The sequence below is a fragment of the Cebus imitator genome, unplaced genomic scaffold (genome assembly GCF_001604975.1).
Source record: "Cebus imitator isolate Cc_AM_T3 unplaced genomic scaffold, Cebus_imitator-1.0 Scaffold281, whole genome shotgun sequence".
Lineage (NCBI taxonomy): Eukaryota > Metazoa > Chordata > Mammalia > Primates > Cebidae > Cebus > Cebus imitator.
Genome location: NW_016107596.1, coordinates 2,305,504 through 2,327,767, shown reverse-complemented (window position 1 = coordinate 2,327,767; position 22,264 = coordinate 2,305,504). Strand labels below are relative to the sequence as shown.

General features: G+C 45.5%; 1 protein-coding gene across 2 annotated transcripts in view; it reads right to left on the bottom strand.

Moving 5' to 3' along the window:
• ATP2B2 (ATPase plasma membrane Ca2+ transporting 2) overlaps positions 1-22,264 on the bottom strand; it is a 302,671-nt gene that overhangs the window by 206,441 nt on the left and 73,966 nt on the right. For both annotated transcript variants that reach the window (XM_017501478.2, XM_017501485.2), the window contains exon 2: positions 9,740-9,834. The gene's annotated coding sequence lies outside the window, so the exon portion shown is untranslated. The remainder of the gene's footprint in view (positions 1-9,739; positions 9,835-22,264) is intronic.

Sequence of the window (22,264 nt, the reverse complement as noted above, 5' to 3'; positions counted from 1 at the left end):
AAAGGTGGCAGCTCAGAACTAACACCTCCCGGGCACTCGCCTGTGCTGAAGGGCTCCGTCTCTTATCTTGTTTGATCCTTACACAGCCTTAGGAAATAGGAACTGTCGCCACCACCCCCATTTTACAGGATAGGAAACCGAGGCACAGAGAGATGGAGATAAATATCCAAATGGACACCTGGGTGTCAGGATTTGAACCCGGGTTGTCTGGCTCCAGACTCCACGCTCTTGCTACTTTCGACGCCCTCTGGAGGGAGCACGCCTAGAGGCCAGAGATGGCCCCCTGGGGCTCCTCATTAACACCTAAAGAGCTTGCCTGGGCCCAGCCTTGCCCTCCACTCTCCCTTCCAGCCAAGGACTCAAAGCCTCATAGGTCCGTCTCTTTACACTCTTTCCACCTCAGTAGCCTCCTACCTCCCCACCACTGCCCCGCCCTGGACTAGAGACCCAGGCTCTTGGGGAGACCAACGAGTCCAGGGCTGTGGGCAGTGTCCCACGAACCCAGCCTCCAATACCTGGCCAGAGATGGTGGTGAATCCCCCGGTGTCCCTGCTGGATCCCAGGCCATGGACACAAGTACCCTCTCTGACTGCTTGGCTCCGACACCTACAGCCACTGCAGAGGTCTGCGACGTACGGCCACACCCTGCAAGGCAGCCACGGCACCCAGGCCTGGCTGCCAGCAGGGCTGCCTCCCTTTCTGGCCTGAGGATCGGTGAGGAGGGACGCGGGGTGGGGAGGGGCTGGGGAGCGGGGCTGGTCACCAGGGTCTGTGGGCTGGCCTCCACAGTGTGGTGATTGGCAAAACAGTGGGCTCTGTCAAAAGCAACGTGGGTGGCAGGCATTGCTCTGGGGCCCTGGCTTCTTCCTGGGCCTCTGTTCTCATGAGCACGAGGCTCCTGATCATATCAGCTGCACCCTGGCTTTAGCCCTGGCTACCTGGAAGTTCTATTGTTCTGAGGATTCTCTGTATAACTGGCTGGCATGGAGTGGCCCTGGGAACATGGGGAAAGCATGGCCACAATGCGTGCATCTGGCCCAACCCAAGGAGGCTTCCACTGAAACAGGTCACGTGGGGAGAGGCCAGGACAGGAGAGCCTGGGCCAAACTGCCCGGACTCTTGCTTCCTCCAGGAAGCCTCTCTGGACTAAGGGGAAAAAAGAGTAACAGAGTCCCTCACCCACCTTGCCTCTGGGCCCCGTGACACTCCTTGCTTGTGCCCGATAATGTGCCTGATCACTTTCTCTTCATAGAGAACAGGAAGAAAACATTTATCATTTCCTGCTGAGCAACCGTCCTTCCTCCAGCATCCTTGGAGAAGGAGCACTTTCCATGTGAACAAGTTTCCCAGCTACTGTAATCTTCCCCCTTCGTGTGCCAACATCTGTTTTATTTTAAATATTTCAGGTGTAGGGAACTCACCCCTGAGTATATGTTTTCATTTTTTTGTGAATTGATATTTTGCTAATCACAGCAACTCCTGTTTGACAAACAGCAGAACATCTATGCTGCAAACATATCATTTAGTCAATCTAGCGACCTCCTCTGCTTCCCAGCCTTTTGCTTTTAAAAATATGGTGTAAGCAGGTGCAGTGGCTTGCATCTATAATCTCAGCTACTTGGGAGGCTGAGGTGCAAGGATTGCTTGAAGCCAGGAGTTTGAGGCTGCAGTGAGCCATGATCACGCCACTGCACTCCAACCTGGGTGACAGAACAGGGCCTTGATTTAAACAAAATAATTTTAAAAAGCCTTAAAAGACAGAGTTTAAGTCAGGTACTATCTGAACACTTTGTTGGCGAACAAGGAAAGTCCAGGGACTCCAAGCGCTGGCAATTCCTGTGAGTTGATCTCTGGGTGGCGCCATGAGGTTCTCAGAGCGTGGGACACGTTGCCCCTTCACTAGGTACCTCAGACTGCAGAATGTTTTAAGCTCATGCATCGTATTTTCACGACCGTTTTGTCTCTGCTCTCGACTTCAACTCTGTAAACTCCACGAATGCAGTGCGTTTGCTTCTAATGGTAAACTTCCTCCCCTGCCGCCTCATAATTCAATCCGCCTGCTGGCCTCCTTGCACTTCCTTTACCCAACAAGTGCCATGGACCTACTGTGTGTCGGGGACGAGGGACACAGAGACAAGCCAGACTTAGACTGTGCTCAGGGAGGGAGAAAGGATGGTGAAGACACAGATGTTGACCTGTGAGCTCAGAGGGATTCGATCACTTCCTCTGGTCATAGACAGCCGGGACGATGTGGGCACTGATTCAAAGCCAGACCTGTTTGACTCCAAAGCCCAAGTTCCTTCCGCCACCCCACTTCTCATGAGTAGTTTATGGTCTAGTGGAAGTAAACAAAGCATACAACGATGCATTCGACAGTAGAGGCGTTGCTCAGAGCTGCAGGACGCAGAGGGTGGGGTGATGGATCTTTACGGGGTGGGGGTAGAAGTTACACTGAGGATGTTTCCAGGGAAGAGAGAAGGTGAAACCTGAGCAGGGTCTTCCATTCGCTAGCCCAGGAGTCAGCTGATTCATGTTAGAAGTGTGTCTAGAGCCACAGTCGCACGCCCTGAGTGAGGCACGCTGTGGTATTTATGTGGAAAACACCTAGGCACGAGGTGCATGGATTCTGTGCCATTCCTGCTCTTTGCCACAGATCAGGCAGTAAGGCCCCTGTTCCTGGAGTTAACCAGAAAGAAAAAGTTACCAGCTAGGGATACTGGGAGACCTAGCACGGGGTGGGACTGTTGAGCTCTTCGGTTCCTTCTAACAATAAGATCCTACAAGTTTCATTATCCCCAGGCTAGCACAGGGAAGGCGACTCCTTCTTAGTTTTCCCACTGACCCTGAGGAGGAGAGCCCTCAACCCCAGGCAGGCCAAGGCTAAGAGTGGGGCCTGAGGGAGCTCAGCAAGGCCTGGGAGCCCAGGAGCCTTTGGCTTCTTTCAATTCAGAAGCAACAGACAGCCTTGTGCTTACTTCTCAGGCCCTTGTGCATCGGTGACCTCATTGGCCCCCATGGCAGCTCCTGAGGCAGGGGGGACTGTGCCCAGGTTACAGATACGTGAACTGAGGCAGAGAGCGGGCCCCACAGTGAGTGGCTGACACTGCCGGGTCTCTCCAAGTCAGCCCAGTGCTCCACCCACTGCAGCTGCCAGTACCCCACTGAAGACAGCAAGTGGCAGGGAAGGCCCAGGCCCATGGTGTATAGAGTCAAGCCCAGCGGATTCTGCTCTTGGCATATGGGGTTGGGCACCTGGACCAGCTGTCCCCATGATGCCAGGGGCCCAGCAAAGGGGCAAGGCCTGACACACAGAGAGCTGGTGAGGCTGGGGATGAGAAGGTGGGAATAGGCCGCGGTGAGCACATGGAATACAGGAGTGCCTTCAGTCCCTGCAACAACCTGTGATACAGTTGATCATTTGTTTGCAGATGAACCAGTGAGGACCAGAGAGGGGTGGTCACTTGCCCAAGGTCACCCAGCAAGGCAAGATTTGAACTTAAACTTCATACTCCACTATACCATGTCCCCACCCCACTTCCTGTGTGTTTTCTTGTTTTAGCCTCACGTTGGTGCAGAATCCCCAATGGAAGGGAAAAAGCACCAACAGCATCAGCTCCAGGCTCGAGGCCAGATCTCACCCTGGACAAGAACTGCGGAGGAGGGCACAGCCGAGTGCAGCCCGTCCCCGGCTTTCTTGCCCATAGGTGTGGGCATGAGTTGCTTTGGTTACACAGTCATTCTACTGCATTTCCTCTTTGAAAATGTAAATGTCCCTTGGACATTTACCTCCCCCCACTGCCTTTTGTAAGACATTCCGCCCTCTGGACTTTAGTCTGGGGGAGCTGATCCAGCAAAACATTCAGTCGGACAAGTGCTGACTGAGTGCCAACTAGAAGACACAGCCCATGCTAGGTGCCTGGGGGTGAGTGAGGAGTCCCTGCTAAGACGCTACCGTTTCTAAAATGCTAGCTGGAGCTTGGGTATCTGGAGCTGAGGTGGGAAGCATCTGATGGCAGCTGCAGCTCCCAGCTCAGCAATCTTGATGGGTCTCAGAGCCCACAAGATGGGCAGGATGAGGAGCAGGGAGAGAACAGATGAGGATTTATGGTACCCAGCGAGGCACATGCTCAGGCCTCTGGCTGGCTGGTTGCTAGGTCGGAGCCTCTCAGCACCTCACCACGGGCAGCTGGAGGAGGCATGAGGCGAACAGAGATGGGAGCAGGAGGCCCAGGTCACATGTGAGCTCCAGGCAGAGCAGCCCCACCACAGCATTGGGTGGGCATGGGTGATGCAGCCAGACACCAGGCTCCCTGCAGGCTCCTCCCAAGAGCCAGGCCGAACTGGCTAGAACCCACCTGGTCCAACTCTGGTTTGCAGGGGTGGAAACTGAAGCCCAGAGAGAGAAGAGGAAGAATGCTTACTGGGTGCCAAGCCCCACACATGCTGCTGTGTAGACGTCCCTCATTTGTAAAATAGGAACCACCCTACTTTGTGCATGGAGAAACTGAGGCTGGAAAGTGGAAAGATTCACCTAGGATCACAAAGCTCAGGCTGAGACTGGCAGCACCAGGATTGAAACCCAGCACCCAGGCATTCTCGTGCCTAGTCTGGGGCACGGGGACCAGTTTGTGAAGCTTTGCTTGGTGCTGGGTGGGAATACGGATTGTAGGCTCTCAGTTCAAGCAATGTGAGAACTGCTCAAATTTGGGATGGGGGAGCTTAGTTAACTTTCCCAGATATATGAGATGACTGGGGAAGAAAAAAATGGAGAGCTGGTAATAAAGGGGGTCCAGCACTGAACCCCCACCTCTCTGGGCATCCCAGCCAAGAGGAGGTGATGGGCTTGGGTTTCTGTGCCACTTCCTACCTTCCCCGGGGTAGACTCAGGAGTGAGTGTCATCTCAGAATGAAAGTCAAGTGACTGATGAGAGGGAGTAGGGCCTCCCTGGAGGTTCTCACAGCACCCAGGAAGGGCATTACCTCTCTAGGGAAACAAAGACAGGAGGTGACCTGTTTCTCTCACCCTTTGAATACCATTGCTGGGAACGATCTTCCTGGCACTGCCCTATCCAGAAACAGCCAGTTGCACACTTACCTGTTTTGTGGCCTCCCTGCCTGTAACCACCTTGAAAGCTAAGTCCCTAGCTTCCTATGTTTCTGGAGTCTAGCACACAGTTGTGCTGAGAAAGAGCTCGGCTTCAAACTCACAAGTTCTTTATGTAACATAATGACCCCACAGTTCCAGTTGGGAGTTTAAGGCCAATGGGCATCTCCTGGAAGCTAAGACATCAGTCATTTTTGGAAGGACGTCAGCCTTTTAGAAAATGATGTAAAGTATTCTTTGAGTCTATTTGGGAACCCAAATGTCACGAAAGAACTGGTGGTCTATCCAGAATCAGCTTCAAATCATTACGATGGGGCTATGGGTTGAACTAAGTCCTCCCAAAAAGATAGGTTGACGTCCTAACCCTTCATGCCTCTGAATGTGACCTCGCTTGGACACAGGGTGCTTACAGAGGTGATCAAGTTAAACTGAGGCCATTAGAATGGGCCCTCACCTGGAATGACTTGGTGTCCTTATGCAAAGGAGAACTTTGGACACAGAGGCACTTACTGGGGGAAGACGACGTGAAGGCAGGGGACTAGAGTGCTACTTCTCCATTCCAAGGAGCACTGAAGATGGCTGGTGAACCACGGGAAGCCAGGAGAGGCTGGGACAGAGTCACCCTCAGCATCCTTGGAAGGAACCAAGCCCTCTGACACCTGGATCTTGGACGTCTAGTCTCCAGAATGGGAGACAACACATTTCTGTTTGTGGTCATGTGTCACAGCAGCCCTAACAAATGAACACAGATGACAGACTCTCTTTGCCCAATCCTCAGGTGGATGAGAGAGACAGACGTGGTCCCAGCAGAAAGGCGCCTGGAGTCCTCACTATTTGGGGCAATTGTTCCCACTGAGGATTACCAGGAGAACAAATCCCACTGAGCAGCCATCAATATTCCAGGCCCTAAGCTGGGAACATCCTATTTTCTCTTCCATTGAATCCTTCCAACATCCTCAAAAGGGAGGGCTCCCATTTTAAAGAATATAAAACTGAGGTGGGATGCATTTAAGTAACGTGTCCAGGATTGCACAGCCGGAACCTGCATCTGGCAGAGGGGGACCACCTGTGGCCGGAGTGTCCCACCGCACCATGCATCCTCCCTACATGAAGCCTTATGCGACGGCTTCCTGGTTTGGGGCATGTGATGATGCAACCTGTTTGTTCCCTCCCCTGAATTTTAGACTGGGGCAGTCTGGCCACAGAGGGGGCTCATGTTTTTTTTCTTGGTTCTCTTGAAGAGAACAGGATTGCAGGGAAAAGTTCAAACTCCCCCAAAGGATAAGCAGTTTCAGAATCCTCAAGTCCTTTTAAAGCCTTTGTGCCAATTTCTACCTTTTACAAAGCACTTTCTCAGGCATGGGGACCCCATCCCCCAGCACAGCCCCTCAGATGGGAACTATTGTCCACATTTTAAGGAGGGATGAGTCAGTTGCTTTGTAAACTGGTGTTAATTACAACTGCCTAATACATTGCTGACGTGGAAATTCTGCCGATTGAACTTATTTATAAGGAAAGATGCCTGTCATTTTTACTTAAAAAGCATTTCCACTGGGGAGGATTTAGTTGTTCTGGCACAGTCTTGGAGTAAAACATTTTCCATAAATGTTTTCTGACTCCACAACTTCCCTCAGTTGGTTTTCCTCTCTGGATGTTCCTGTCAGCAAAGAGAGTGACAAGATTCCTTGACTCCCTTACCGAGGCGGTGACTCGGTGACTCGAGCTGCTTTGTGGTTGGACTGTCTCGGCAGTTGCAGGAGGGGACGCTCTGAGAGGCCCTTCCCGTCTGGCTCCAGGGAGGACAGGTCAGCCTTCAGGGTTGAGGGTCTGCCGGCACACACTCCCTCCCCTGGGGCTCAGCCCAGGCTGCCCTGAGAGGCGTGCTGCTGAACGTTCCATCCACAGTGAGCCAGTGGCCTTGACCCCAGACTTGGAAATGCAGACAGTGCCGGGTTCCCAATAGATGCTACTTCTTCCACTTGCACTGCATTTTACTGAAAACCTGGACTCCAGAGCCACACTACCTGGGTTCAAATCCCAACTCGGGTAGGATTAATACTGAACACTCTGTGCTTCAGTTTCTTCCTTTGTACAGTGGGGATAAGAGTGGTCAAGCCTGTCTTATGGGGTTATTGCGGGCACTAAATGATTAAACATTTTAAAGCACGTAGGACAGGCCCTGGCACAAAGTGAGCCCTGTATTAAGTGATTGCTATGGTGATTTTTGTGGCTATTGTTGTTACTATGAATTCATTCAACCAACATGGGTTGTATGTGTGAAGTGAGATGCTACTTCCTAGCCACCAGGCATTAAACTTAACCACTCTGGGCCTTGCTTTTCTCTTCTGTGAAATGGGGATAACAGAACTGCACATGTCACAAGCTGGTGGTGAGGACAAGGGGCTGAGATGATAACTGACATTGGTGTGTGATTCCTACTGGCTGTCGGGTCAGGCCCTCCATTGCTGCCCTGGGAGAATCTTAGGATCACCCTGGACAGACTCACTTCTGAGACTAGAAGGTCACCACTTAGGGTCTGGGTGGCCCCTCTGTCCTCCCTGAATTTTCCTGCCCCACCCCCCAGCACCCCAGACCTAGATCTGTGACCCAGCCCTTCCTGGTGTGACCCTCACCCCCCATCCTCTCCTGGCTTTGGAGGGATGTTTCTCAAATATTGATCAGACCACTGGAACTCCCAATAGCTTCGCCACTGCACATAGATTGTAATTCACAGGGGCCCTCTGCTCACATTACCACATTACCTTGGGCCCTGTTCATCCCTCCCCAGTCCCACTGAGACCAGGAGTCTCCTTTGTCCCATTTATAAGGGCACACGAGAGTATGAATATAAGTATAACAATGACTGCACATAAAGCATGCTCAATAAACTCTTATAACCAAATAAACGGAAAGTCAAGTCCTGGCTTCAAGGATCCTTTAGAGAGAAGACGATGCATCTTTATTATTATATAATACAACAGGTTGAACTCCATGGTGAAAATTCCACTACCTGGTTGCCACCCATGGGCATGGGAAGGCTTCATCAACCCATCTCAGGAGGAGGAGAGGAGCAATGTCATGGCCTCCCCCCGAGGATGGCTCGTGGATGGCTCTCCTCAACCTCCTTCCCCACCCACGCCTGTCAAAAGCTGCTGGGTTTAGATGCTCAAGTTTCTGTTCCGTATTATGGATCATTTAATATTCAAGAGATGGCATTAAATAAATATGTGAGCAATTATGTAATGTGTTTGGAAACAATCTGGTTCATCCCAAAGTGCTTGGGCGAGAAACCAAACTTTAGCGAAGCAAGAGGTCTGGGTGGTGTCTGAGGGCGGAGCAGGGAGGCACGTGGCCCATCTGCTTGTTTGCTCCCTCCCTGAGTCGAGTCTGTGGTTACTCATCTTCTGGGACAGGCAGGCACAAAGGCAGTGGGAAGCCAGTGATGCTGGCTTGCACAGTTAGAAGCTCAGGGTTGCATGCTGGCTGCAAAGTTTCTTCTCTATGGGTGTCAGCCTCCTCATTTGTGAGAAGGGCTAACAGTGCCTACTGGGAAGGTCAGGTGAGATGACGACTCTAAGCTCTGGCTCAGAGGACAACCTTGTGCAACATAAGTTGTGTCTGATGCTGAAAGATGAGCTGTGAGAGCTCTGATCTCTTACACGCCGGGTCCATGGGGCATGGACTCCAAGATTTGTATATCATCCTAACGTAAGGTTGGCCAAGCAAGGCAAATAACAGAGGCCCCAAGAAACGGCTTCAGGAGCACAGAGGAAGACATGGCTGATTCCAGCAAGGAGCCAGAGAAAGCTCACAGAACTGCCATATGTGCTGGCTCTGGAAGGTTGAGTGGTGTTTTGGCCCCAGAGAGAGGGCTGCCCTATTTAACTAACATGCATCAGGCACCTAGAAGGTCTACTCATTTGATAAGTATTTAATGTGCACCTACTATGTTCCAGCTACTCTGCTAAGCACTTCATGTGAATCATCTGCAAAATACCATTTTACAGATGAGGGGTCTGAGACTCAGAGGGGCTGTCCCAGTTGCAGAACTGGTATTTGAACCTGAACTGAGTCCAGTCCCCAAGCACTCACTATCAATAAACATACTACTGCCACCTAACTGGCCTGTGCTATCCTCTCTGTCAGTTCTTAGTACATGTCCCAGCAAGCCCACCTGACCACCCCACCTCCAACGCTTCATGTGCAGGCCAGGGCATAGCCCAGAGGGTAGAAGAATGAAGCAGGACCAGGTGAGGTGGCTGGCTTTTCATTCAGGCACCAGTCTATCCTCCCAGGGCAGAGGCAGGGTCACATCCACCTGGGCTCTTCAGTGCCAGTGCTGGGACAGACCCTAGACTGACAACCACCCACCATGTGATGTCATGGGGCCTTCCTCCTCCACAGCCTACATCATGCTCCCAATTCAAATGCCATAGGGCTTCCCGGGAATTTCCCCAAACCAGCCCAATGTTGCATAAACAATACACATGTCCCCAGTAGGACAGCAGAGAGAAGAGAGCTGCTTTCAAACACTGTGTTCCTGCTCAGTTGACCCTCCATTGGCAAGCCCCGCCCCCAACAGCCTTCTTCCCAGGATACCCCCCAAACCAAGCCCTGTCAAAAGCTGCTACTCACCCCTCTACGTCTTCTGGTTAAATGAGAGGTGTCAAGGTTTGGAAACTGGGGCCCATGTCTTGCTGGCTCTAGGGACTGTGTGACGAAGTTCAGCTCTGGAAAAGGGGAAAGACGGCATTAGTTAGGGGTGGGTGACCTGACAGGGACCCAGGTCAGACAGGGGAAGGGAAGGGAACCGTGGTGTGGACTGTCCCCGATGTGCTGGCTCTAGGCTAGGGACAGGTTTGACAGGAACCTAGCCCTTGCTGTCTGCATTCAGACCAGCATTGGTGGGCTTTGCCTCTTCTGGGCCCAGAGTCCATCTCAGGGGTGCAAGTCCACTTGCTGGCAGGGGTATCCCTGTCTATTGACTGAGAAGGTTGAGTGACTGGCCCCAGAGAGAGGGCTGCCCCATTTAACTAACACACATTAAGCACCTGGCAGTTCTATTCATTTGATAAGTATTTCATGAGTACCTACTATGTTCCAGCTACTCTGCTAAGCACTTTACATCAATTATCTTTGCTGGATCTTCATAAGATGCCACTGTTGTCCCCATTTTAAAGATAGTCTGTGTGGGCAGAGGGGGTGTGAAAGAGTGGTCACAGGTGTGTGTCCTGGAGAGACAGAGATGTTTTCTTGGGCAGGTGACTTAAAGTTCCTGAGCCTCCTTTCCCCATTTGGAGGACAGAGATCATAATACCTATTTATCAGGATATTTATGAGGGGTAACTAAAACATAATATGCATAAGTGTGGTGGCTCTTAGAAATACTCAATAAATAGCAGCAGAGATGGCTTTCTGTCAGCTTCCTTCTCTCTCTCTCTTAATTGATTTATTTGTAACTTTTTATTTTAAATAGTTATTAATTCAAAGGAAATTGCAAAGAAATGTACAGAGAGATCCCATGCACCTCCCTCCAGACTCCCCCAAGGTTAACTTGCACGACTGCAGCACGACACAAAAACCAGGCATGTGACATCATACAACTGACAGAGCTTACAAGCAGTTTGACATGCATGTGTATGTACGTGCGTGTGTGTGTGTGTGTGTGTGTGTGTGTGTGTGTGTAGCTCTAGGAAATGTTACCTGTAGTCCTGCGTAACCACTACCACTATGATCAAGATGTAGAACTGTTTCATCCCCACAAGTCTTCCTTGTTATAGTCATGCCCCTCATCCCTAACCCCTGGCAACCTCTAGCCTGTTTTCCATGTCTCTAATATTGTTCTTTCATTGATGTTTTATAAATGGAGTGATGCAGTATGTAACCTCTTGGGACTGGCTTTTTTCACTCAGCAGAATTCCCTGAAGATTCCTCTAGGTGGTTGTGTGTAACAAGGGTTTGCTCCTTTTTATTGTTGGGTAGTATTCCATACATGGATGCACTACAGGTTAACTATCAACCAGCACAAGGACATCTGTGTTACTCCTAGTTTTGGGGTATTATAAACATTTATGTAAGGTATTTTGGTGTGAACAAATGTTTTCATTTGTTTGGAATAAATGCCCAAGAGTGTAATTGTTGAATTGTATGGCAGTTTGCTTTTTTTTTTTTAAAGAAACTGTCAAACTGTTTTTCAGTTTGGTAAATGAATTTTATTTACATTCCCACCAGCATGTACAAGTGGATCCAGTTTCTCTGCATCTTCAACAACATTGGGTGTTGTCGCTATTTTCTATTTTAGCCATTCTGATAGGTGTGTAATAATACCTAATTGCTGTTTTATTTTGCATTTCCCTAATGACTAATGATGTTGCACATCTTTTCACATGCTTATTTGCCATCTATATATACTCTGTGTTGGATGTCTTTTGTCCATTTTCAAATTGGATTTTTTAAATTGCTGAGTTTTGGGACTATTTTGTATATGTTAGATATCAGTACCTCAAAGATTTTGTGGTTTGCAAATATTTCTTCTAGTCTATAACTTAGCTTTTTATCCTTGTCACAGGAGGTTTTTTGTCTCTTTACCCTTGTCATATGACAGTTTTTGCCTGTTTTATTGATTTGCTCTTCTTCTTTCCTGTTGTTCTTCTTCTCCCTCTTGCTCTCTTTATACCTCTCCTTCCTCCACCTTCTCCTTCTTCTCCTTCTCCTTCTTTCTTCTTCTTTTTGAGAAAGGGTCTCACTCTGCCACCCAAGCTGGAGTGCAGTGGAATGATCATAGCTCACTGCAGCCTTGAACTCCCAGGCTCAGGCAAGCCTCCTGGCTCAGCCTCCTGAATAGCTTAGACTACAGGTGTGCACCACTACGCCCAGCTGATTTTTTAATTTTTATTTTTAGTAGTGACAAGGCCTCATTATGTTGCCCAGGCTGGTCTTGAATTATTGGGCTGAAATAATCCTCCCACTTTGGCTTCCCAAAGTGTTGGGATTACAGGTATGAGCCACTGCACCCAGCCTCTCACTTTTTGTCTGTAAGTTTTATAGTTTTACATTTTACATTGAAGTCCATGGTCCATTGTGAGTTAATTTTTATATGTGTTGTGAGACTTAGGTTGAAGTTATCATTATTTTCACTATTTTTGCCTATTTTGCCAATTGCTCTAGCATCATTTGTTGAAAAGGTTATCATCTTCACTCCATTGAATTGCTTTTGCACCTTTGTTAAAAATAGGTTGGGCATATTTGTGTGGGTTTATTTCTGGGCCATCTTTCAAGTCCATTGTTCTATGTGTCTCATCTCTGTCAATACTGCAGTCATGATTTCTACATAATAAATCTTGAAATCAGGTAAACTGATTCTTCATTCTTTTCTTTTTCTTTTAACCACAATTAATTACTTTTGCATCTTCATTCTTTTTCAAAATTGTTTTACATATTTTAGATTCTTTGCTTTTCCTTATAAATTTTAGAATCTTTTCTACATTTATACCATTTTTTTCTGGGATTTTGATAGAAATTGCAGAGAACAGACATCTTTGCTATGTTACATCTTCCAATCCATGCAAGTCTCTTCATTTATTTAGGCTTTTAAAACTTCTTTCATCTTAATAATTTTCAGCATACAAATCTTACAGATGTTTTGTTAAAATTTATACCTATTTCATTTTTTTGAGTGGTTGTAAATGGCATTGCATTTAAAATTTTGGTGTCCACATATCCATTGCTACTGTATAAAAATACATTTTTTTGTATGCTTAGCTTGTATCCTATAACTTTCCTGAACTCACTTAGTACTTCTAGGAGGTTTTTGTTTTTAGATTCCTTGGGATTTTTATGTAGACAATCAAGTCATCTGCAAACAGGGAGAGTTTTATTTCTTCCTTTGAATTTGTATGTCTTTTCTTGTCTTATTGCACTGGTTATAGCTTTCAGCACTATGTTGAATATAATGATGAGAGCTGGCATCCTTGCCTTGTTCCCAATCTCAGGGGAAAGTATTCAGTAAGTACAGGTATAATGTAGTTTTTAAAAATGCTCTTTATCAAGGTGAGGATGTTTCTCTCTATTCCTATTTTTTTCTGTGTTTTATCATGAATGGGTGTTGAATTTGCTTTTCCTACATTGGTGGATACCATCATGTGATTTTTTTTTTCTTTAGCCCATTAATATGGTGGATTATATGAATTGATATTTAAATGTTAAGCCAACCACACATCCCCGGAATAAATCCAACTTGGTCATGATGCATAATTCTTTTTACACATTGTTGAATCATGTTTGTTAATGTTTTGTTAAAGATTTTCACACGTATATACACGATGGATGTTAGTCTATAGTTTGTACTGTCTTTGTCTGGTTTTGATATCACAATAATAGTAGCTTCATAAAACATATTGGAACTGTTTCTTCCTCTTCTTTTTACTGGAAGACACTGTATAGAATTGGTGTTAATTTTTTAAATTTGGTAAAATTCTACACTGAAACCATCTGGTCCTGGGGATCTCTTATTAGGAAATTTAAAAATTACAAATTCAATTTCTTTAGTAATTATAGGGATATTAAAATTATCTGTTTCATATTGGGTGAATTTTGGTAGTTTGTGTTTTTTGAGGAACTGGTCTATTTCTACCAGGTTGTTAAATTTATATGTGCAGAGTTGTTCACAGTTTCCTTACTGTATTGATGTCCGCGGGGTCTCTAGTGTTACTCTCTGTTTCATTCTCAATTTTGGTCATGTGTGTCTTCTCTTTCTGTCTTGTTCTCTTGTTCTCTCTTTTTGGTTAGTCTTGCTAGAATTTGTCAATGTTATTGATCTCTTCAAAGCCATCTCTGTGTTTCATTGGTTTTCTCAATCATTTTTCTGTTTTCAACTTTATTTGATTTCTACTCTTAACTTTATTATTTCCTTTCTTCTGTTTGGTTTGGGTTTATTTTGCTCTTCCTTTTCTTGGTTCTCAAAGTAGAAGCTTAGATTGTTGATTTCAGAATTTTTTATTTGCTAGTTATGCATAATGCTGTAAGTTTCCCTCTCAACAATGCTTTAGCTGGTTCTACACATCTTGATAGGTTGTATTTTAATTGTCATTCAATTTAATATATTTTAAAAATTTATATTTAGACTTTCTCTTTGGCCATGGATTATTTAGATATGCATTATTTAGCTTCTAAGTGATTGGATATTTTCCTAATATCTTTCTGTTATTGACTTCTAGTTTCATTCCACCATGGTCAGAAAAAATACTCTCCATGATTTCAATTCTTCTAATTTTGCTGATGTTTGTTTTATGATCCAGGATATGGTCTTTCACAGCATATGTTTTGTGGACGCTTGAAAACAGTGTGTATTTCTGCTGCTGTTATGGGGAGCATTCTATAAATGTTGATTAGATTTTGTTGGTTCATAGTGTTGTTAAGTTCTTCCATATTCCTGCTGATATTCCTCCTGGTTGCTGTATCAATTATTAGGAGATAAGTGTTGAAGTCTCCAACTGTAATTGTGGTCAATCCTATCAGTTTTTTCGTCACATATTTTACAGGTCTATTGTTCGGTGCACACATATTTAGAATTGCTATGTCTTCCTGATTGACCCTTTTATCATTATATTATAATAATGTCCTCCTCTATCTCTAATAATTTACTTTGCTCTCAAGTTGACTTTGTCTGATATTAATATAGCCACTCCCACTTTCTTTTGATTAATGTTTGCATGTGTTTTTTCTATCCTTTTACTTTTAGCTTGCTTATATTATTATATTTGAAGTGAGTCTCTTGCAGCTAACATGTAGTCCGTCATGTTTTCAATCCACTCTGCCAATCTTTGTCTTTGAATTGGTGTATTTGGACCATTGATATTTAATGTAATAATTGTATATTAAGGTTTAAATCTGTTATTTTATATATTTTTTCTGTTTGTTCTTTCTATATATATTTAGAACCATATCAGTGTTATAATTTTTGCTTCAGTTGTCAAACATAATTTAGAAAACTCAAGAAGAGAAGGAAAGTTTATTGCATTTACCCATATTTTTGCTTACCATGTTCTTTCTTCCTTCCTGATGTCCCAAGAATTATTTTTTAAAAATTGTCTCCTTTCTGTTTGCAGAACTATAGCTGTTCTTTTAGGGTAGTTCTTCTGGCAAAAAATTCCCTTAGTTTTCCTTCTTCTGAGAATGTCTTGATTTCTCCTTCATTTCTGAAAAATATTTTTGCTGGATATAGGACTCTGGGTTGATAGTTCTGTTCTTTCAGCATTTGAGAAATGTGTCACTTCCTCCTGACTGTAATGGTTTCTGAAGAGAAATTTGCTATATTCAAAATTTTTACCCCCATAGGTGAGATGTTATTTCTCTCTCACTGCTTTCAAGATTTTCATTTCGTTTTTAGTTTTTAGAAGTTTATTTTTTGTCTTGATGTGGATTTCCTTGGGTTTACCCCTTTGGAATTTGCTCAGCTTCCTGAATCTGTAGGGTTAGTCTGTGTGTTTTTGCCAAATTTGGGATGTTTTCAGCCATTATTTCTTCAGGTACTTTTTTATCACCCTCTTTTTCTCACCTCCTTCCAGTAGTCCAATGACAGCAGTGTTAAATCTTTTATTATAGTCCCACAGGTCTGCAAGGCTCTGTTCATTTTGTTTTCCTGCCTACTTTCTCTTTGCTATTTTGATTAGGTAGGTAATTTCTATTGTCCTATATTTCAGTTCAGTCATTCCTTCCTCTGTCCCTTCTGATATGCTATTGATTCCTGGCAGGCCCCTGGCTTAAGTCAGATGATAAAATTTTAAAAACTTGATGAATGTGCTTAATAGCAGCCTGCTTTTGAACCTGAACTTGGACTTCCAACCTCCAGAATTGTGAGAAGTTAAATTATTGTTGTTTAAGCTATCCAGTCTGTGGTACTTTGTTATGGCAGCCTGAGCTTGAATGCAGTGAACTTGTTGAGTTTGGGAGTGTAGTGTCAGAGAAGAATATCTACAATTATCTGAAAAGGCTGTTAAAATACTCCTCCTTTCTCCAAAAATATATCTATGTAAGGCTGAGTTTTCTTCATATACATCAATTAAAATATCAATCACATCATAATAGATTGAATGCGGATGCAGATAAGAATCTAACTATCTTTAAGTAAGTCATTAAAGAGATTTGTAAAAATGTGAAACAACTTTAATCTTCTAATTGTTTTTGTTTTAGAAAAGATAGCTATTTTTCATAAACTATGTTACTTATGTTACCATAATGGATTTATTATTATTTTTAAATGAATTAAGAAATAGTATTAAAATCAGTTTTAATTTCTAGTATTGTAAATGTGGAGAGATATAACCAACAGAATCAATACTCTTTGAGTGTGCTTCAGAATTTTTTTTTTTTTTTGAGACAGGGTCTCACTCTGCTGCCCAGGCTGGAGTGCAATAGCACGATCTCAGCTCACTGTAACCTGTGCCTCCCAGGACTGAACATTTTCAGTGCCTCAGCCTCTGGGGCAGCTGGGACTACAGGCACATACTACCTTGCCCAGCTAATTTTTCTATTTTTAGTAGAGACAGGGTTTCACCATGTTGGCCAGGCTGATCTCAAACTTCTGACCTCAGGTGATCCACCTCCCAAAGTGCTGTGATTATAGGTGTGAGCCACCTTGCCTGGCCCTGTTCTTCAAAATTTTTAAGAATATAATGAGTCATCAGACAAAAAGTTTGAGAATGGCTGATTTAGGTCAGCACTTCCCAAACCTCAGTAAACCAAATATGACTGCCATGATGGTCACTCTCTCCTATCATTCAACTCATGAGTGTTTTCCCTAATCTGCTTGATTCAAGGTTAAACAATTTTCTTAAAGGGAAAATTTTATCATTACAATCAATGCAAAACCAGTGCCACTCACTACAAATAGGAGATGACCACAACAAAGAATTGCACAGAAAACAACAGACATCCTTATGTCTGATAAATCCTATTGCCTGCCTAAGGGCCTGGGCCCAAAGTCTGCTCTCTCATCAAACAGAGTTTAGCAAATTTTTGTGGGGGAGGTCATTAAAGATAGACTAGTCCCAGCAGAACCTTTTGCCTTGATGGACCTAGAAGACTGAAAGAGAACTGGAAATGGACTAGTTTTCCCATCTTGTTTGATAATACCTAGTATTCTCTTAGATACCCTGGCAGTAGATACCCCACACTTTGGGAGGCTCAGATTTAATGGCACCAAGATGAAAAGGGGTGTGGATCAGGATGCCTTCACAAACAATGTTTCTACCTCTTTGAAAGGGCATACAGAAGGCTCCACCTGCGCTCAGGAGCCCCAGATCACTGACGTTGGCAGCTAAGTCTGAACTATGTGCACTACAGCTATATGTGCTCAACTCTTGTTTCCATCTGTCCCTTCCAGAATCTGTTTTTCCTCTTGTGTTCCTTTTCCAGGGAAATGACACCATGGCTGAGAATGTCCCCAGCAACATTGTTTGAAAGAATCAAACTGTGGAAACAACCTCATGCCCACCAGCCAGAGAATGAATCAATAAACTGTAATATCGTCATCCCAGGGAATATTGCACAGCTATGAAAATGCATAAACTACGCCTGCAGGTACCACAGGGATGAGTCTGAGAAACAATGTTTCCCAATAGAAGAAAGTCTGAAAGAAGAAAGTCTCAGAAGATTACATACTGTATGATGCGATTTTCAAGGATTAAGACAAAAGTAAAACTAAATAATATGTATTGTAAGCATACACACACATGAAAGAATACCATTTTAAAGCCAGGTACAGCAGCTCATGCCTGTAATCCCAGCACTTTGGGAGCCAAGGCAGGTGGATCACCTGAGGTCAGGAGTTCCAGACCAGCCTGGCCAACATGGTAAAACCCCATCTCTACAAAAATATAAAAATTAGCTGGGCATCCTGGTGGGTGCCTGTAATTCCAGTTACTTGGGAGGCTGCAGCAAGAGAATCGCTTGAACCAGGGAGGTGCAGGTTGCAGTGAGCAGAGATTGCGCCATTGCACTCCAGCCCGGCTGACAGAGCAAAACTCTGTCTCAAAAAAAGAAGGAAAAAAAAAAGAAAATCATTTTTTAAAAAGCAAAGAAATAGTTTGTTCCCTCTGGGATAGGACAAAAATTTGCAAAATTGGAATATGCAATAATTGGGAATACAGGCATCATTTGATCATAAAGATGTTCATCATATTCTCTTTTTGTTGTTGTTGTTGTTTTTTAAATTATGGCAATAATTTGGATACAATCTAAGTGTCCAGTCCTAGGGTATTAGTTAAGTAAATTACTGAGGAGCCACAGGATAGAATATTAGGCATATATAAAAAAACATGTTTTCAAATAATTTTTATGATCTAGGAAAATATCTTAATAACCCCAAATAAAAAATGTAGAGAACTGAAATGATATAGGGTCTCAATTTACATGATTCTAACAAGAAACTTACTATAGTTATGGTACAGAAAAAAGATATAAGGAGAAAGATATGGTATTCCCCAAATGTCAGTGTTGATTAAGATGTTTGATTCTTAAACAAAATGTCTTCATTTTCCCCATTTTCTATAGTAAACATGGATGTAAGAAAACATGTTAGCACACACACAGGCACATGCATGCTGGAGGCCAGTTGTGCAGCAGGTTCTCTGTGTGCCAGGCGCTCTTCCATACCCATCTCATAGCCTCTGCAACTGCCCCCCTGACCTGGGATTCTGCCCAATAAGCCCCCATCTGCCTGACTCCAGCAGGAGGCAAGACCAGCAGGTAGCAGGCTGAGAACCCCCTCCTCATATCCCCTTCCTTCCCACCTTCAGCCTCCCCCACAAATGATGCCTGTGTGTCCCCCTTGCCCACCTTAGCTAGATGCCTCCTTCCCTGGGGCCCACACCTCCCAGCTCCTCTGTCCAGGGTTATCTATGTAGAACAGAGAAAGGGGCCCATTCCCAGGGCTTTGCCTGGTCCTGCCCCAGCTGCCAGCCTCTCCACCCTGCTAGGGTCACTCAGCTGCCATATGGGGTGTTAAGGGGCTGCACCTTGGACAGCTCCATTCTAGATCCTGACTTGGGGCCTGCTAGGATCTCCTCCCTTCTGAGGTCCCTACCTTCCTATGGCCTCTTCTTCTCAGAGCCAGAAATGAGCCCACAAAGTCCACCACCGTTTATTCATCTTCTCCCTCTGAGAGGCCACCAACCTATCAAATTGATGAGGTACAACCTATTGATCTTGCTGCCTCCACTTTACAATGGGGAGACTGAGGCTCTTAGAGGAAGACCTTGTATTTGAGGGCACACAGCTAATGGTGACAAAGCCAGGATTCAAGACCAGGCTGCGGGTCTTCCAAAGCCAATAGATTAATGCTGCCCCATCCTCCAGACCCTCCATTGCCATCAGTGAGCACAGAGCATTTGTGCAATGTCCTCTCTGAGTCAAAAATAGACCCCAAGGCTTAGTTCTGCTGTACCATCTGCCACACACCAACTCAGAGGCAAAAATGTTGACTTGCTGCAGAGACAAACATTCCAGCAGCCGGGAACTGAGCAGCGAGAGGCCCCCGTGCCCTCCCAGACTTTCCTGGCTGGGGTGGGTCTCTTGGCCTGGGGAGAGGAGAGCAGCTCAGGTCAAGGGTTGGGGGAAAGGGGCAGGCAGGTACAGCTCTCAGTAGATGTGGGAAATAACAGTAGGCTGGGACTCAGAAGCCCTGGCTGGGGTGTAGAACTGGCTGCCGCCAAGGCTGTGTGGCCTCAGGCAAGTCCTCACTCCTCTCTGGGCCTCAGTTTCCTTATACTAGGGATTGGAATGTGAGTCCTTTCAGGCCTGGTAAGGTCATATTCTATGGTAGTAAGACACAGGGGGCTGTCTTCACATTCTTGCTCCTTTATGATTTGACCACAGCAATAGGAAGAAAGGATTCTTACAGAGAGGAAGTGGCTGGCCCGAGGTCACTTCATTCCTAACAACAGCAACAACAGTAACGACAATGGTCATATCTCCGGCCCCATAAGATGTAGGTGGCTTACATTTCCCAAGCACTCTTATGTCCATTATTCCACTCACTGTACCCATTTCACAGATGAGAAAACAGGCCCAGAGAGGGAGAGAGAGTTCCTAAAGCCACACAGGTGGTCCGTTGCAGAGAAGACAGATCATTGTTCTCATGCATCTGCTCCATGAAAGTTCTGAGTATTAGTCCTTAGGGAGGCTGCAGGCATGGACTTTCCAAGTCTCTGTCTACGGAAGTCTCTTGTAAGGCAAAATCATCTTATGCCAAAGTGGAAGGGAATCTCCCTAGGAAATCTCTCTGTTTAGACATTTGTTGAACATGTTTCCTATCTACAAAAATACACACTGGGCATCCCCGCTGGACCATTTCCCCAACACCCTCCACATGCGTGACACCCATTTCCATGGCACTTGGGAGGAGCACTGGACAAGAAGTCTGGGCACTGCCTCTGCCATTTCTCATTCATCTTCTGTCTGCCTGGAGGGGTCATAAACATTGGAGGGTTGGTCAAGCTCATGGGTGTGTCCCAGTGCCTCACACTCAGCAGGACCATGTCACTGTTTGCAGACTGGTGACAAGGTTCTAGGAGCAGAGCCCAAAGGCATCTGTTTGTATCACACAGAGAGTGCTAGGAAAAGGCCCCTGAAGGCTTCCACTCATAGGGGGCTTAATTTGTCCCAAGGACCATTCTCCAAGCTTTATAGAAATGAACCCCCTTAATCCTCATAGTGACACGAAGAGCCAGTGCAGAGATGGTGTTATTTCCTTGTGCCCAGTCCCACAGATCTAACCACGACGGGGCAGGCTGCTTTGATATCACACACAGCATCTGCCTGAGCACGTTCTTTTATGAGTACATGCAACTCGTCAAGCCCAGCAGCTCTCAGCCAAGGATTGATGGGTGTTGGGAGTTGGGGTATAGATAACCCAGCTCCCTTTCCCCTCGGCTGGAAAAACCATAAGCTGTGGGTTCTACATGGGCTTACAGATCCAGGTGCCCACAGTAATAATTAACTTGCTTGATAATACCTTGTTCCCTTTCCTGTCTCACTTCCCCAGTCCCCTACCCGCATTCCTATGCCTCATAAATAAATTATTTGCACTTGAATCCTTATCTCATGATCTGTTTCTGGTAGAACCCAGCCTAAGGGATGAAGGCATCAATATTATTCCCATTTTAGTGGGAAGAAAGCCAATGCTCAGAGAGGAGAAAATGACTTTCCCAGGGTAACACGGAAAGCACAGAGTTGAGCCCAGGCTTGTTTAACCTCAGAGGTTTTATTTTAATCACTACATATGCCAGGAAGATGGAACTCAGAGTGAGAATGAGCATCTAATGAGAGAAATGATCAGGGAGGAATACGAACTCTCTGACTCATTCAAGTGTCTATTTATTTATTCAAAGACTTTTTATTGAAATCAATTACTTGTCAAGCCCCAAACTGGGTGTTCAGGGTACACTGATTAAATGCACTGGCCCTGGGATTACGGGGATCAGGTTAAAACCACGTGCCAGCTGTGTGACATGGGTGAGAGATTCAACCTCTCCTATGAATCATGATTTGTCGTCTGTGAAATGCAGGATCATGGTGGTGCCTGTCACACAGGCTCCTGGGAGAGTAAACAAGCTCACACATATACATAAGTGGTTAATGTGTATTCGTTGTAAGATGATGGGGACACCAGTGCTGAACATTGGAAAGTGAGAGTCAGCAGCAATACTATAATTTTTAGCATGCCTTATCACTTAGGCTAGTCAGTGGTGAAATAAATCTGAGTTGCAGATAAATTTAAAGTTTGCATTTTCCATACTTTTTATTCCTTTCTCTCTTATTCCCTACCTCCCTCTCTCCCTCTCGCTTCCTTTTTTCTTTTCTTTCTTTCTCTCAACCATCTCAAACTCCTGCGCTGTGCTCCTTGCCAGGCCCTGTGCTGGGACAGAGATGACAAAGACACTGCCTGCTGGGAGCGCTGAGAGTCCAGGGAAGATAGGCAAGTGATTGGTACAGCACAGGGTGGTGAACAAAGGCCAGCACAGGGAAGGGACCCACTGAGGAGGGGCGTCTGACCTTACCCAGTGATGCTGGAACTCAGGGAAGGAAGCCGCATGGCTCAGAGAGGTTAAGTCACCTGCTTAAGGCCACATAGCAAGAAAATGGTCTGGCTCCAAATCCTGT